The sequence below is a fragment of the Anopheles coluzzii genome, chromosome 3 (assembly GCF_943734685.1).
Source record: "Anopheles coluzzii chromosome 3, AcolN3, whole genome shotgun sequence".
Taxonomy (NCBI): Eukaryota; Metazoa; Arthropoda; class Insecta; order Diptera; family Culicidae; genus Anopheles; species Anopheles coluzzii.
In genome coordinates this window covers 78,725,578-78,739,111 of record NC_064671.1, presented here as the reverse complement: position 1 = coordinate 78,739,111, position 13,534 = coordinate 78,725,578, and the positions used below count along the sequence as shown (strand labels likewise).

Sequence of the window (13,534 nt, the reverse complement as noted above, 5' to 3'; positions counted from 1 at the left end):
ATTTTATACAGCTTCAAGCAACTGACACGAGTGATATTTCAAAATCACCAAGATGTGTGATGAAGACCACCAAACTTACTAGCATTTACGTTGAAACGTACTCTTAACATAAAATGTCTTTAAGCTACAATTATATCAATTGCACAAAACCTTATCTGAAAGCACTAATTCGTTTTCGTTACTTTTCACCACCGTGAGGCTAACGATCTGTCACAATTACCTTCCCAAATTGAACAGCGGCTAACCTTTCGGTTTACCACAAAGCCCACGGCATTAAAGATGAGAACTTATTATGCATCCCTCTCGGAATCCGGCACAAGCTTGGCGATGTTGCTTGTCTACTCAAACGCTTCACTTGCACACTAAACGATCTCCAAGCTTCAAACGGGCGGGATGGGTAGAGTTCGAACCATTTGCCCAGACCCCATCCCATGCTGTGTTTGGGGCCATATGTAACCAGTTTTATTATTTCCAACTACGCTCAAGCAGCAAAATAACCTCACAACAAAGCTAACAGCATGTTACGGAAATTATTCGCGCATGTTGTGTTTTGTCCTCCACGTGTGTTTCGTTGTTCGAGCAAGAATATTAATAATGCGTACGCACAACAGTAAGAAAAAGTAAACTCCAACAAGCGCTATACAAAACCGGGCTCATTTACTTCTTCACCCAGTTTGCTGTTTGTGTGTCTGTGACCTTTTTTCCATTTCGGCTAGTAGCCAGAATCGAACAAAAAAAAAGAAGACATTTTGTCACCACGCTGTTTTTCTGCCTCCAGTGCTCCAAGCATTTTTTTTTTTTACTTTATAAAAGGTCCCAGAAAAGCCGGCCGTCAAAGAGGTGCGTGTGTGCACTATAAACAAAGCAACAAAATTCCCACCGTAAAAGGATCGCGTGAATTTCATCCACTGTAGGGGAGAATGGAGAGCAAATAAAAGGCTGAAAGTTGCTTTTCACTACAGCAGCGGTGCGGCTTATAGCGCACAAGGTAGGAACGAAATGCACAGAGCAAACCGCCACAAAACAACATGAAACCCACAGCGGTGGAAAAACAAATCTTAACCTGTAGCACGTAAATACGTTCTGGCGTGAAATTGATTTTTCCAGACAGTGCCAGTTGTTTGCTTTGTTCATTTTTACCACATTTTTGCTTTTGCTAAACAAAACATTTGAACTTACATGTTAAAAAAACTCTGCAATAAAATCCAGGTTAAAAAAAACAAGCTGTAAGCTATTACTTTTCTTCCATTCTGAAAGGAAGCTAGATCGTTTGTTCTAATTTCTCCATCTAATTGCAATGGACACAACGTTAGACGCACAGAGCAATTTGCTATCATAGCTTGCGTCCCCATGCCAAGTGAACAACCGTGCGCCTCCACTGAGCTCCTTTTCCATTCAAATGTTATTAAGATTGGCATTCCCAATTTCTTGCCCTCAGTTCACCCCAAACCCATTCACATACACACACACACATACACTCAATTTGCCAAAGCCACTAACTATTCAAACTTTGCTGAAACGTTCCCAACTAGGTCATGTGTTGCCGAATGAGCAGCAGCAGCAACAGCAGGAGGAACAAATTCGAGAACAAAGCGATAAATTCTCGATAAGATCGTCTTGGAGATGGGCTCCAAAGTTCTCCCTCCGAGAGCGCTGCTTCACCGGTGCTGGCACGCGGAATGGCAACGCAATGGTTTGGCGTACACACGGTAACCATTAATCAACCTTCACCGTCTAACCTTCCTCAAAATGGTGCCTGCCTGACGAAGAAGTGATGCGATGTAAGCGAGATTTTAATTAACTTGCTCACATGGCTGGCGAGCGTGTGGAAGAAGAGCGCGAGGGCTCGGCAAAACGGATTTACTTTAAGCTACCCAAATTAAGGTGATAGTGTTGGAGAGGTTTAGAGTTTCATATCCTTGGTGGTTTATTAACTTGCTCTAGGCTTAGTAGCAAATGGAGAAGAAAATTAGTATGTCATCTAGTAGCAAGACTTGCAGGGATACAAACATATTTCACACTTAGTTACTTATCATATTGAAATAATAAGATTAATTTGTGCTAGATTTACAATTTTTACTCATTAGTATACTTTACATTTATATTCTTCTCATAAATTCTCGCTTCTATTTAAGTCTACGACACGTGCGAAATGTCGCAAGCTAAGCAGAATGAATCTCCAAAACTCTTGCCATCGCCCTCAAGATGAATGGGCCTGTTGCACGCCTTCAACAAGCAAGATGCCAATGTGCACAAACTCATTACGGGAATTAGTTTTACTACGTGTACGATACGTTCCTCGGCTCGGCAGGATATGTTTTCCACTTTTCGTACAATAGAAGAAGACGAAAAATCCACCGAGTAGGTCGTAAATATTGCTGCCTTTTCAAGAGGCACACCACGATGTCTCTGAGGTCGAGAAAAAAAAAAAGACAAACCAAGCATGGTTGTCTCGTGCTTTGCTGACGTCAGTTAGAAAGGAGAGACATTTTCCCCCTGCATTAAAAGCACAAGAACGGTTCGTGGTATAGAATTGCCTGCGCAAACCGGTCTGAATTCTTCATTCAGTAACGCAACCATACACTGCAACCGTGTGCTTTGTTTTCCATGGAATACTTTGAGCGTACTTATGTTTTTCAGAATTTCATACTTTTCCTGATGGTACTATAAACGCGGCTGGCAAGGCCCTACGAATGATTTACCCGGAACAGCACTCTACATAAAACTGGCACAATTCTTACGAAGCTTCCGGGATGTATAACGTATAACGAAATAATGCGAGCTGCATCTAGCCTGCAGAACAAATCAAAGTGAGTTTTAAAACAAACAAATGTTATGTCCGCAGCAGGAAGGTAACCAAACGGGTGACGTTCGCATTATTTTCCATAAGCAAGATGAACATTCTAGGAATTTTATCTAATGAAAACAAGAATCATTTTGCTGATGGTATGGAAAATGTTTGAGAATGAAAGGCCTGGTGGAACAGTATAAAACTTTTTATCTTTCAGTCAACAAAATGCTTAACAAGCTAACATTATTTGCTATACTCAAGTATGTAACGCTCAGCGATTCTCTTTACAGCGAATGATGGAGGAAAGAAAGAATAAGAACGACATTCGCTACGCCGCTTATCGCAATGAAACAAAAGTGTGAGTGATAACAGTCGCACGACAAATTGTCACTCTCATCGCTCTCTTCCCATGCACTAAGTGCCCACCCTACACTCGGCGATGTCAGACTGGTGATCAAAGTGTTAATCCTAGTACAAATTCAAAACTGACACGAGATGTAACCTATTCAATAATTATATGTGTGCAATTGATAATGACAAAGTTTGATAACCTCCTATGTATCTTCAACGGTTTGACGCTCTACTGCTTATAAGACCACAAAAACAAAATAAGATCGATATTTGACACAAAACAAAGTGAAATAACTGATGGAAGCAAAACATTGATGTCTATGACGTGTTGGATACTTCTATCGTCCAAAATAAAGTTGTAAATAGTAGTCATAAGAGCATCTCTTTACTAATACGAACAAATTCTTTAACTCTGAAATTTTGTCAATTCAGGCCTTAATGCAGGTTTTTGTAAAATTTTCATTGTGGTTTCATAAATTTTCATGGTCATTTACGACAAATCAGCCGTTATGCATAGCCATTGCATTGCCGATTGTGAGCCCCACTTCCAATAATTCGTAGAATGCAGAAACTACATTATTGTTGAATCCTCTGGAACGAGCAGTTGAGGTTGCTCCAAGTCTACAGAGAAACAGTGTCGGATTTCCTGTTAGGAAATAAGTCATGAACGCGACCCCAGCAGGTTTCATGCCATTTCTTCCACGAAGTCAAAAATAAACTGTTTAAATATATTTTTTTTAAATTCCACCAAAGTTCTCATTTATTCTTACAACCTGGTCAGTTCATCCGGTTCGTATCAATTCCTCTTCTTAATGTGGATTGAACATAGAAGCATGCAGTCGATTATGTTACCAGATAGTAGGGTTCGTTAAACGCCTCATCAGCGTTGTGCATGTAACAGCATAATGCATAGCTGCTGTTTTCATAGGTCTTCAGATTATTGCAAATTTGTATGCTTTCTCCAGTTGCTGGTGGGTCCCTGACTTACAGTAATCCTTATTTAAGGTATTTTGTTCACATCTGCCCATCGCCAATTGATAGCAGATAGCAGAAGTAAAACAGATCGAAAAAATCCCGGTATTCTTTTTCCCCTACGACTCAGTGACCGTCTTTCCCACTTTGATGTCAGGATGGTTTAACCTTCAGAATACAATATTTTGTATTGCTTAAATTGCCGTCCTTGCAGCAGTTATGTGCTTAATAATCACGACAACTCATTTGCATGGTAAACCTGCCAAAAACTTTAACTAAGCAATCTGTAGAGCTTAAAATCTCTAGTAGCAAAATTAGATCCTCACCAAAAAGTTTTGTTGGAATGATAGAAAATTAGTTTTGCTCCCAAATTTAACCAATTTAACAGATTTCATGCTAAAACAGGTTCTCAAACATGTAGCCACCCTTTCCATATTTCTCGCAGTATCCGTCTTTACCTTCTAATGAAAAATCCACTGCTTTCAATTCATTTCACAGCGTCACCATCTTCTTACCACCCTTATGCTTCCACAGTCGAATGTACCATTGCGATCAAAATTCCACTTTTCCTTCTTTATACCTTCAAACATGCTACCGTTAATTATATTCTTACCAATCCCTTAACTGGCTTATAAACGTGCACCATAACACGCAGCGCATGATTCTGATGCTTCTGTGTTCCACACCCGTCATAAATATAAGCCCTTAATTGTGCTCGAAACCTCAATTCTTTGCCGCCAAAGAAAAGTCATTTCCCGCCTTGGTACCAAACCTTCTGCTTTCTCATCTTCTCAGCGCTTCTTCTCTTCTTCCTAGATGGTTTCTGAATTTGCTTCCATATTTTTATGAGCTTATCCCCCACGCCACCATGAAGGCGTGTTACTCCCTCAATCGTGAGCTAAAAATAACCGATCCATACAGGGGGTATGCAGGGAGTCGATATTCATTTCTCGCTTTTTTCTGTGTTATGAAGAGACCCTTCCAAAGAATATGAAATGAATAAAAAAAAAACCGAAATCCTAAACAAATAAGACGCTGCTTCCGATTTGGCAAACCAAACGCACACACAGCACCAAGAGGAAGGAAGCCATGAATGAAGATCTAAATTGTGTGTTTTACTTGCTTTCCCGAAACCATTTGCGCGTACAAAATACTGCTCGGGGGCCCCTAGAATCGCAGCATACGAAATTCTCCACAGAGCGCAAAACCGTAGAACGTCGGACGAGGCGGCATTCGAGAGGGATAGACAGTTGGAATAAAATTTGCATCTTTTATTTAGCTACCGTACTAACTCTCTGCTTTTTTTTTCTTGCCCTTAGTACTGACTTTTTCCTGCGTGATTCTCTGGGCCAAAGGACTCTCCGTGCTCCCTTCGTCTCGGTACTTGATCGAGTCTTATCTTTCGATTTACTTTCGGCAGCGTTCCCCCACAAACACGTACCAACCAAACAAAAAAAACAAAAAAAGGCAATTTCACCAGTTCACCAGGCCGAGCATATTTGCCACAAACAACTGCTACGAAGGCTACGAATAGAACACAGGAAATCGATCTTCGGGCGCGTATCGGGTGAAAAGCGATATCAAATAACCATAAGGTCGTTTATTTTAGCTTCCCTTCGGCTGTACGCGTTGCGCAAAAACAAACCACGAAAAAAAAACAAAACAGGCCAAAAATTAAATCAAATAAACCCCCTCGACGACGCCGAGGTGTGCGGAGCGCTGTGCGAAAGAAATATTGGTTGTCTGTTTGTACTTACAATTTATGCTAATCGGAAATTCATATCGCGACAGATTTTCCCCTCGCTACGCTGGGGCATTGGCTGCGTGGCGGCTCGAAACATTCCACCGATTCCAGCCACCAACTGGCAGGCTCATTTCCGGCTACGATCACATCGATCGTTGCGTTTCTTTCGATATCACTCGCGCGTGTTTGTGCGTGGTGGTTAGCTTTTTAAGGTTAGTTTCCACTAATAATACGTCAAAACTAGCACACCTACTAACACCGAGAAGCACGCAGACACAGTACACCCTCTTTCTTTTTTAACTCACAAACGTTACTCGCCATTTTTTTCATAGAAACACCGTGCCACAGGAGCGTGTATATTTACGATCACAAATGAACTTTTTTTTCTTCTTTTTGTGTTGCTACCCGCACAAGAAAACGGGATCGCATTGCACTGGACGCGCGTACCACAGCTGCCAGCTGGAGCACTTTTTGACAACGCCGGAACGCGGTGTACGCGCGAATAATACGTGCCTGCTGTGCGATAGCTGTCAAGTTAACGCAACGTGACGCGGGCTCTTTTTTAACACTTCAGAGTTGTTACGCTCGTTTCGCTCGCACACACGCGAACGTTTCAGAACCGCGAGCACATACTAATACTTTAGGAATGGTCACACTTAGCAAGGGTAGCTTCTTCGTTCACTTATTTTTAATACTATTATTTTATTTTATTTTATTTTTATTTTTGAGGTAACAACACTACAACACTATTATATTTTCTGTAAATATTCTACACTGCGAGTATATTTATATTTATATCTTGTATTCTTCATTTTATAACACTTCATAGCAATAACTAGATTATATTTTTACACTTCTTCACCTGTTTTTTTTTCTCTTTTTGTACACACCTAATATTTCACATGTTTATCTTATGCTTTTCTGGTATACTCCACATATTGAGCCTGAAAGTAATATGTTTTATTATTTACTTGATTTTATTAAATGTTTGTAGATTTTCTCTTTTATTTGTTTCATTTTACTTCCATTTTCAGTATCTAAAAAAATCGGTTTTGCGTAGTCAACAACTTATTCTTCTTTTTGCACATTGTTTTTAGCAAACAGCTCCTGCTGTGTGTGTTTGAAAAGCGAACTGCTCGGTATTTCACCAATCCGTTGCCCACCCGGACCGTTCAAATCAATATAAAGAGGGAGAAACTGTTCACCCTCCCTCCCATTTTTCCTTGCATACCTTGCTTACCATTTTATCAACAGCACGGCCAGCAAGATCCATCGGTAACAGAATCCTTCTGTAACAGCTCCGTGACAAGCTCCGGGTGCGGCAACCATTATCCAGAAACTTTTCCAACGCCAGTATTTATTAGTCGTACTGGGTTAGCGAAACAGTCGAGTTTTGAGCGCGCGCGCGTTCGCTGTGCCTGACGGTGTGTTTCAATTTACCATCCATTTTCCATTGGAAGTAACAACAGCAACAAAAAACCATCACCATCGTTCTACGTGTCAGTTTCCCCCACGCAGCATACATCGTTTCCATTCCCAAACGCAGCCGCAACAGCAGCGCAGGTGGGAGAAGAAAAAATCGAAACTGCGATTGAAAGATAATTTACGATCACGTACCCATCGTGGGACGGCAAACGTAATGTAGGTGAGCGCATCTGGGCGTGTGTGTGTATGTGGAAAATCGAACCATTTTCCCACTGCGTACTGCGCTTTCATGTGACACTTTTTACCTTCTCCTTTTGCACCATTTTCAGTACAGTTTCACGTCGTATTTCGCCTTCCAAGGGGTTGCTGCTTTTGGCAGCTGTACTGAGAATGGTAATAGAAGCACCCAAAGGTGTGTGTGTTTTTTGTTGCCATTTCGAACTGTTTTCTAACACTCCGCAATGCCACGTGAGCAAGTGAACGTGCACATCGCGCAACTTCGCTATCGCTACTGCTGCTACGAAATCTATCATTTTCTATTTATCTTTTTCAGTGTTTCATGTTTTTTATCAGCTTCAAAGTGTGGGTAAAGTTTTCTTGGTGATCTTTGTAGAAATGCTATTTCTGCAAGTGCATCTAGAAGTTTAAACATAAAACATAATGTTTAAAAAATGGTATGCAGTACTTCTTTCTAGATATCAATGGCTTGATGTTTTTACATGTTTTGTGTTAGAAAATCAGCTCCCAGTTTAGTTTAGTTTGAACAAAGAGGCAAAGATAGTACCGAGTACTGATAATACCCAGTATAATGAACAATGATTTCTACTCCCAGGAAGCAGTTAGGCAGCAACCAAGCATATACAATTACGTGAGTTAGCTTTTTCAAACTTTATTAAACAACCAAGGCAACCCTCGCAAACTGTCGAACAATGTTATAAGCTGTTTTCTTTGATGCTCGGCATTCATGCTTGCCAAAATTATCAAACTATAACAAAACGGATCATTTCAACTCATCCAATGTAGTATCTAAAATATACAACAAAGCTCATATTGATTTACTTAGTTACCCATTTACTTAGCTATGCAACCATTTGATATAAGATCTTAAGTTGAAGACATTAAGTTGATGCTCATAATTTACATAAATGTGTTTTAATTAATACATTCATCAAAATTTCAAGCCAGCAAACTAAATGTTTTAGTGTGTTGAATTTGCTTACAACACCAAATTTAGACCTAATTTTTATTTCAGAAAAGTTTACACTAAAACAGATCTAGTAGAAAGTTGAACAGATTATTGATGATTTCCAGCCAATACATGTGAAGCTGTATTTTTTGTATGTAAATGTAAAACATTGTCATGATCTTGGCTATAAAAATTATCGAAATTATCTGTCTCACGCCAAATCCCATTTTTTGGCTGAATTTACAGGGCTATTAAATACCGAAACAAAATATTGAAATAAATTTTATCGACGGTTCTTCCTTATGTTATGAAAGCATGAATTGCTGGAGAACACTTCGTGCTGCATAAGTGCAATTTAATCTCCCAGCATGTCTCCGACTACGTAAACATTATTATACCCGTCAAAGCCGTACGATTGACTTCAGGGCAAGTGTTTTGCAAATCCTTCCTTCCGCAAAGTGATCCTCCCTTCCCGGGCCCCGTGATTCATCGCAAACATAATCGAAATGTCTTGACTCTAATGACCCTTGGTTTTACATCCCCATAAATCCACATAGTAATGGAGCACATCGTGCGAGCTGTATTGCTACGGCGTAAAAGCTTCCCCTGTTCTGCTCTTTCTCTCTTCCCCTACTCACTCATCGTGGTGCATTTCCATTTCCTGCACCAACACATTACGCTTGAAACGCGCGGACAAGGAAAGTTTGTTTGTATTCCAAGCGCGAGCGCCGAAACGTGGCATCCGTCTGGACAACACCTGTGCGGTCATTTGCACCCGCCGAACACGAACTGCATTCTTTGCTCCCCTTTTCGAACCGCCAAGGTTTTACGGGCGTTTCGTTCGTGCTCTGCATGCAAAGTACATCCTTCCGGGTTTGGGTACATTAATGACCCAAACGTTGTCAGTTTACAGTGTTTGTTGTAAAGTTGGTTTTTCACTCTCTCACTCTCTCTCTAGCTCTCTTTTTCATTTTTGTTACGTAGAGTCAACAAATGGCAACAATTTTCACACCTACAGCAGGGGCTGACATGCGTCGAGTATGGCAGTCACTGAACACATACATTCCTTCTCCCTTCCCTCTCTCTCTCCCTCGCCTGCTCTTCCTGCGCCTTCCTTCACGCCTTATCCGAGCTCCGATGTTCCTTGGGATTCGCGGAGGGCGGATTTTATGTGTTTTCCAGCAAGAAAACAAAAAGCAAGAAAAAAAACATCATCACCACCGAGGAACTCGCAAACGCTCGCTCGCATGCTTGGCGACCCGAACAGAAAGGATCCCGTGGTGTGGCAAATGCCGTGGCCGTAAATTATTTTTTAATATTCTATTTATTTACATTTTATCGCTTTTCCCTACCTCCCCCCGACACCCACATTCCAGCAGCGGGGCGAGCGGTCGCCCTGGATCGATCGATCGTTCGGACGGCCGGGCGCGCTTCTATGTTTATGGGTGTAAAAAGCAATTTATGGAAGCAAATGGTGTTCGTTCGGCTGCTGTATCGATAGCTTTGTGTGGGCGAGCGAAATCATACGGAATAATAAAAAAAGGCCACTGTAGAGCCGAGGCTGGAAACTTGTCGCCAAACTGTACGAACCTGAGCGAGTGTAATGTAATTTTCGGCGCTATTATGTAGCAGCAGGGTGGGCATAAGAATCAAAGTAATGACGTAAGCATCCAGGTTATGAATATCAGATTTGGCCATTTTTCTTACACCAGATTTGGGGTTTGATTTTCGTGTTTTGCTTTTGTTTTTGTTATATTCCTATAAATACTGAACGCTATTGAGCTATTATTAAAATATGTCACATTCACCACACGAGCGGCGCATTTGTTTTGATCACACAGCAAGATTCATGTCACCAGGCCCAGGCTCGTCGCTACACAACCGCACTCGAATCCCCTCCAATTCTCCACACAGCTTCTTACGGTGGGTTAGGTTATGTGTGGCCCAAAACTGTCACAAACAGACACCGAACTGGTCTGCACAAATCCCATCGCTACAAATTTTAATGATGTCTCCGATCACTTCTGGCCGCTCACACTTAAATCGTGTCACAATTTTTGCCACCCACTTTCTCCTCCCCGGGTCAGCGCCTTTTCACTCTGCACCACTCAGCAAGCAACCACTGCGATACACATTCACAACATCACAGGCATTAGGCCAGTTAACGACGACGACAACGACAACCGGCCCGCGCACGGACTCGCCACTGTGGCTGAATTAATTGCATCTCTTCCGACCGATTAAAAGCAAGTGACAGATCGGATTTGCAGAAAATTTTGGCAAACGACCCCTTGATGGTGGTGGTGATGGTGGCTGGTGCAGCGAGCCACATCCACCCCGCCTCGTGTTGCTTCGGTCGGTTGGACCGAGTGATGAGTGGAACGGTATAAATCAAACCCTTTTCCTCTTGGGCATCGCTGCCCTGTCCGTGCAGTGGCAGAAACGAAATTAATTACACCACCATTTCCACTTCCACTTCACCACGAACGGATTTCATGTGTGCGTGTATGTGTGTGTGTGTTTATATGTTTCGACAAAAACACGATCGGTTGTCCCGCCACCGCACACGCTCTAATGGCGTGTGTCAATTAGACGCTGCACAGTCCCGTCATCATCTCGACTGGAGATCAAGCGATTTGGACAGGAGCGTTGGAAAGTGCGGGTGCGCGTGCCACTCGTCATGTCTACCTCGGCTTACTGTCATCAGTCGGTCGCCGCGCGACGGTCGATCTGTCCCGAAGATCTATCATCGATAGGCACACCTTGCCCGTTTAGATACAATCGCAACCGGGCCATTGTATCAATCGATCCCATTGATTGTGTTGCAACCACCGAGCTCGTCCGATGAAACACACCTTCTCAATGGCGGAGGTTATCTATTCACTGCACTACGCTACACTTTTGCTCATTGTGCGTCACCACCATTACCCTTTTTTTTCGACCGCGGCACACCACTAAACCGCAACGGCACTCCAGCAGCAGTTGACCGGTGGCTGTTCCCACCCACTGAATGTGATAACGGGGCTGGGGTTAAGGGAGGTGGGGGGGGGGAGGATGGTTTGTCCCAATGTAAATGTCGACGGTTGGGCCCCCCAACCAACAACGAACAAATCCAAACAGCACCACCGTTGTTGTTGCGTGTGCGTCCTGCTTGCTGGCAGCTCGAAGACTGAGCGGTTTTCCACACTCTCTCGCAGGACGTTGGAGCCCCCGGATTGAACACACACAAACACACACACACACACGTGCACACAAAGGAGCGAGGAAAAGCGGCTGCCACATACATACCAGCCGGTGCCGAACACAGCTTCTGTGAGACTAGTTTCTACCGCTCCTCTCGACGGAGCGCTTCCAACGCTCTCTAAAGTCTCTCGCGGGGCTATCTTAGTGTGAATGAAAAAAAAACATCTCACCTGCACGCACATTCGCTTCTTATCAATTCCTACTCTCCTACGTACAATCTCATTTGTGCCCTCTTTTTATCAAACGGCGATACAGCGATGCAAGAAAGAGACCAAACCCCGCTTCGGAACAACAACTTGTTGGAGGGAAACCCATTCACACGTGCAATGAACGTGCGCTGGGTGAGAGACCATTTTATCGCAAAGCAATAAATGAGATAAGTTGCTCAGAGCGGATGCAAGAGAATTGCTTTTTGAGAGCTGCTCTCACGGCCGTGCGGGGTGAGTGAGAAGAGAGCTTAGTGAGCTGTTGTGAGTGGCTCACTAGACGAGCAAACGATAAGTTTGCTGTAGTCGAATTTTGCGCGCTTTATTTTTTTGCTGGGGAAAACGATAAGTTACGTTTACAACGGTATCTTTTACCCCGGTTGGTGTGGAAGCGAACTGAACATTCTACTATGAGTTGATTCTGAGCGAAGAGGAATGTACTCGTAGCTACCAGGAGTAGTAAATTATTTATTTTGGACTATTATTTCTGCACAATCATGCGCTGTTTGAAACCAAGCTGAGCTTGGTTCTTGTTTTTCTCAATTCTAGCAACTGCCCGTCAAAACACGTTCCAACTTCCTGATAAATTCATCCAAACAAGCATGCCGTAGCTGCCGTCCTCCTTCACACCGTGTCACTTCAAAGTAGCACTTTATTAACTCAAGTTTCCACCAGTTTCCCAGGCCGGTGGTACAATCTTACCCCATTCACAGGCGCACGGCACCGGTGCTCATCAAATTACCCCGGCAGGTGATTTTAAAAAGCTGCTCAACTTAACCGCTCCACTGTCTCCACGGATCTCATTTGAGGAGGGGTAGGGATGGACGGGAATCGTGATAATAAACAACAAAGTAAGCTTTTCCTACCTCGCGTGTCGACACTCCAGCAGCTGCCCACGCTGCTGCACGCTGCTAAGCCCACCATCAACCACCAGCACAAGGATAGATAGTCAAAGTTGCGGAAGCTGCACGAAATGCGCATGGAAAGAACAGAAGGGGGAAAAACACCGCCACCACCTTGCTCTTGAGCTGCGAGGAGCGGGCAAAAGTTCCTGCACTTGGAAGCGCATGCAGCCGGAACACAAATGGAAATGACTCATCATCAACTTGGCGGTTGAAGAAAACGAACGACCGTAAAACACACAGGGAAAGAGCGTAAAACAGAACGTCATGAGACAAGGTGCCGAGCGATGCAGCAGCGAAGAACGCGTAACATTATCCACAAGCTGTGCGGAATTGTAGCGTGCGCGGCCGTAAGGTAAGAGGCAATGTTGTTGCCAACTATTTGCCACGCTTGCATTCGAGAACAGTTCTGATTTCAGTTTATGATTCTAGGAAGCGTTACCAGAGGAGGTATATGATGTTACAAGAGTTTTCCCGTACGGAAGCTTTCTCGTTGTGAGGACATGTCAATGGTGTAGCTTTCCTAAGCATCTGTTTGAGAAGGGTGCTTTTTTTGGCATGTTATGTACATTCCATGCACTGTGGGTTGTATTATTTTGTGCAACTCATTCAGTATTTTCTGAACAAGTTTCTTCACTTCACAGTACAATTAATTGTACATTTTAATTGGTCTTATTTGTTGGTTAGTTTGCATTCTTTTATGTATATCTCATC

At 42.9% G+C, this 13,534-nt stretch overlaps 1 protein-coding gene across 2 annotated transcripts in view; it reads right to left on the bottom strand.

Moving 5' to 3' along the window:
* LOC120957297 (5-hydroxytryptamine receptor-like) overlaps positions 1-6,797 on the bottom strand; it is a 107,096-nt gene extending 100,299 nt beyond the window's left edge. For both annotated transcript variants that reach the window (XM_040379422.2, XM_040379423.2), the window contains exon 1: positions 5,872-6,797. The gene's annotated coding sequence lies outside the window, so the exon portion shown is untranslated. The remainder of the gene's footprint in view (positions 1-5,871) is intronic.
* Between the last annotated feature and the right edge of the window lie 6,737 nt (positions 6,798-13,534).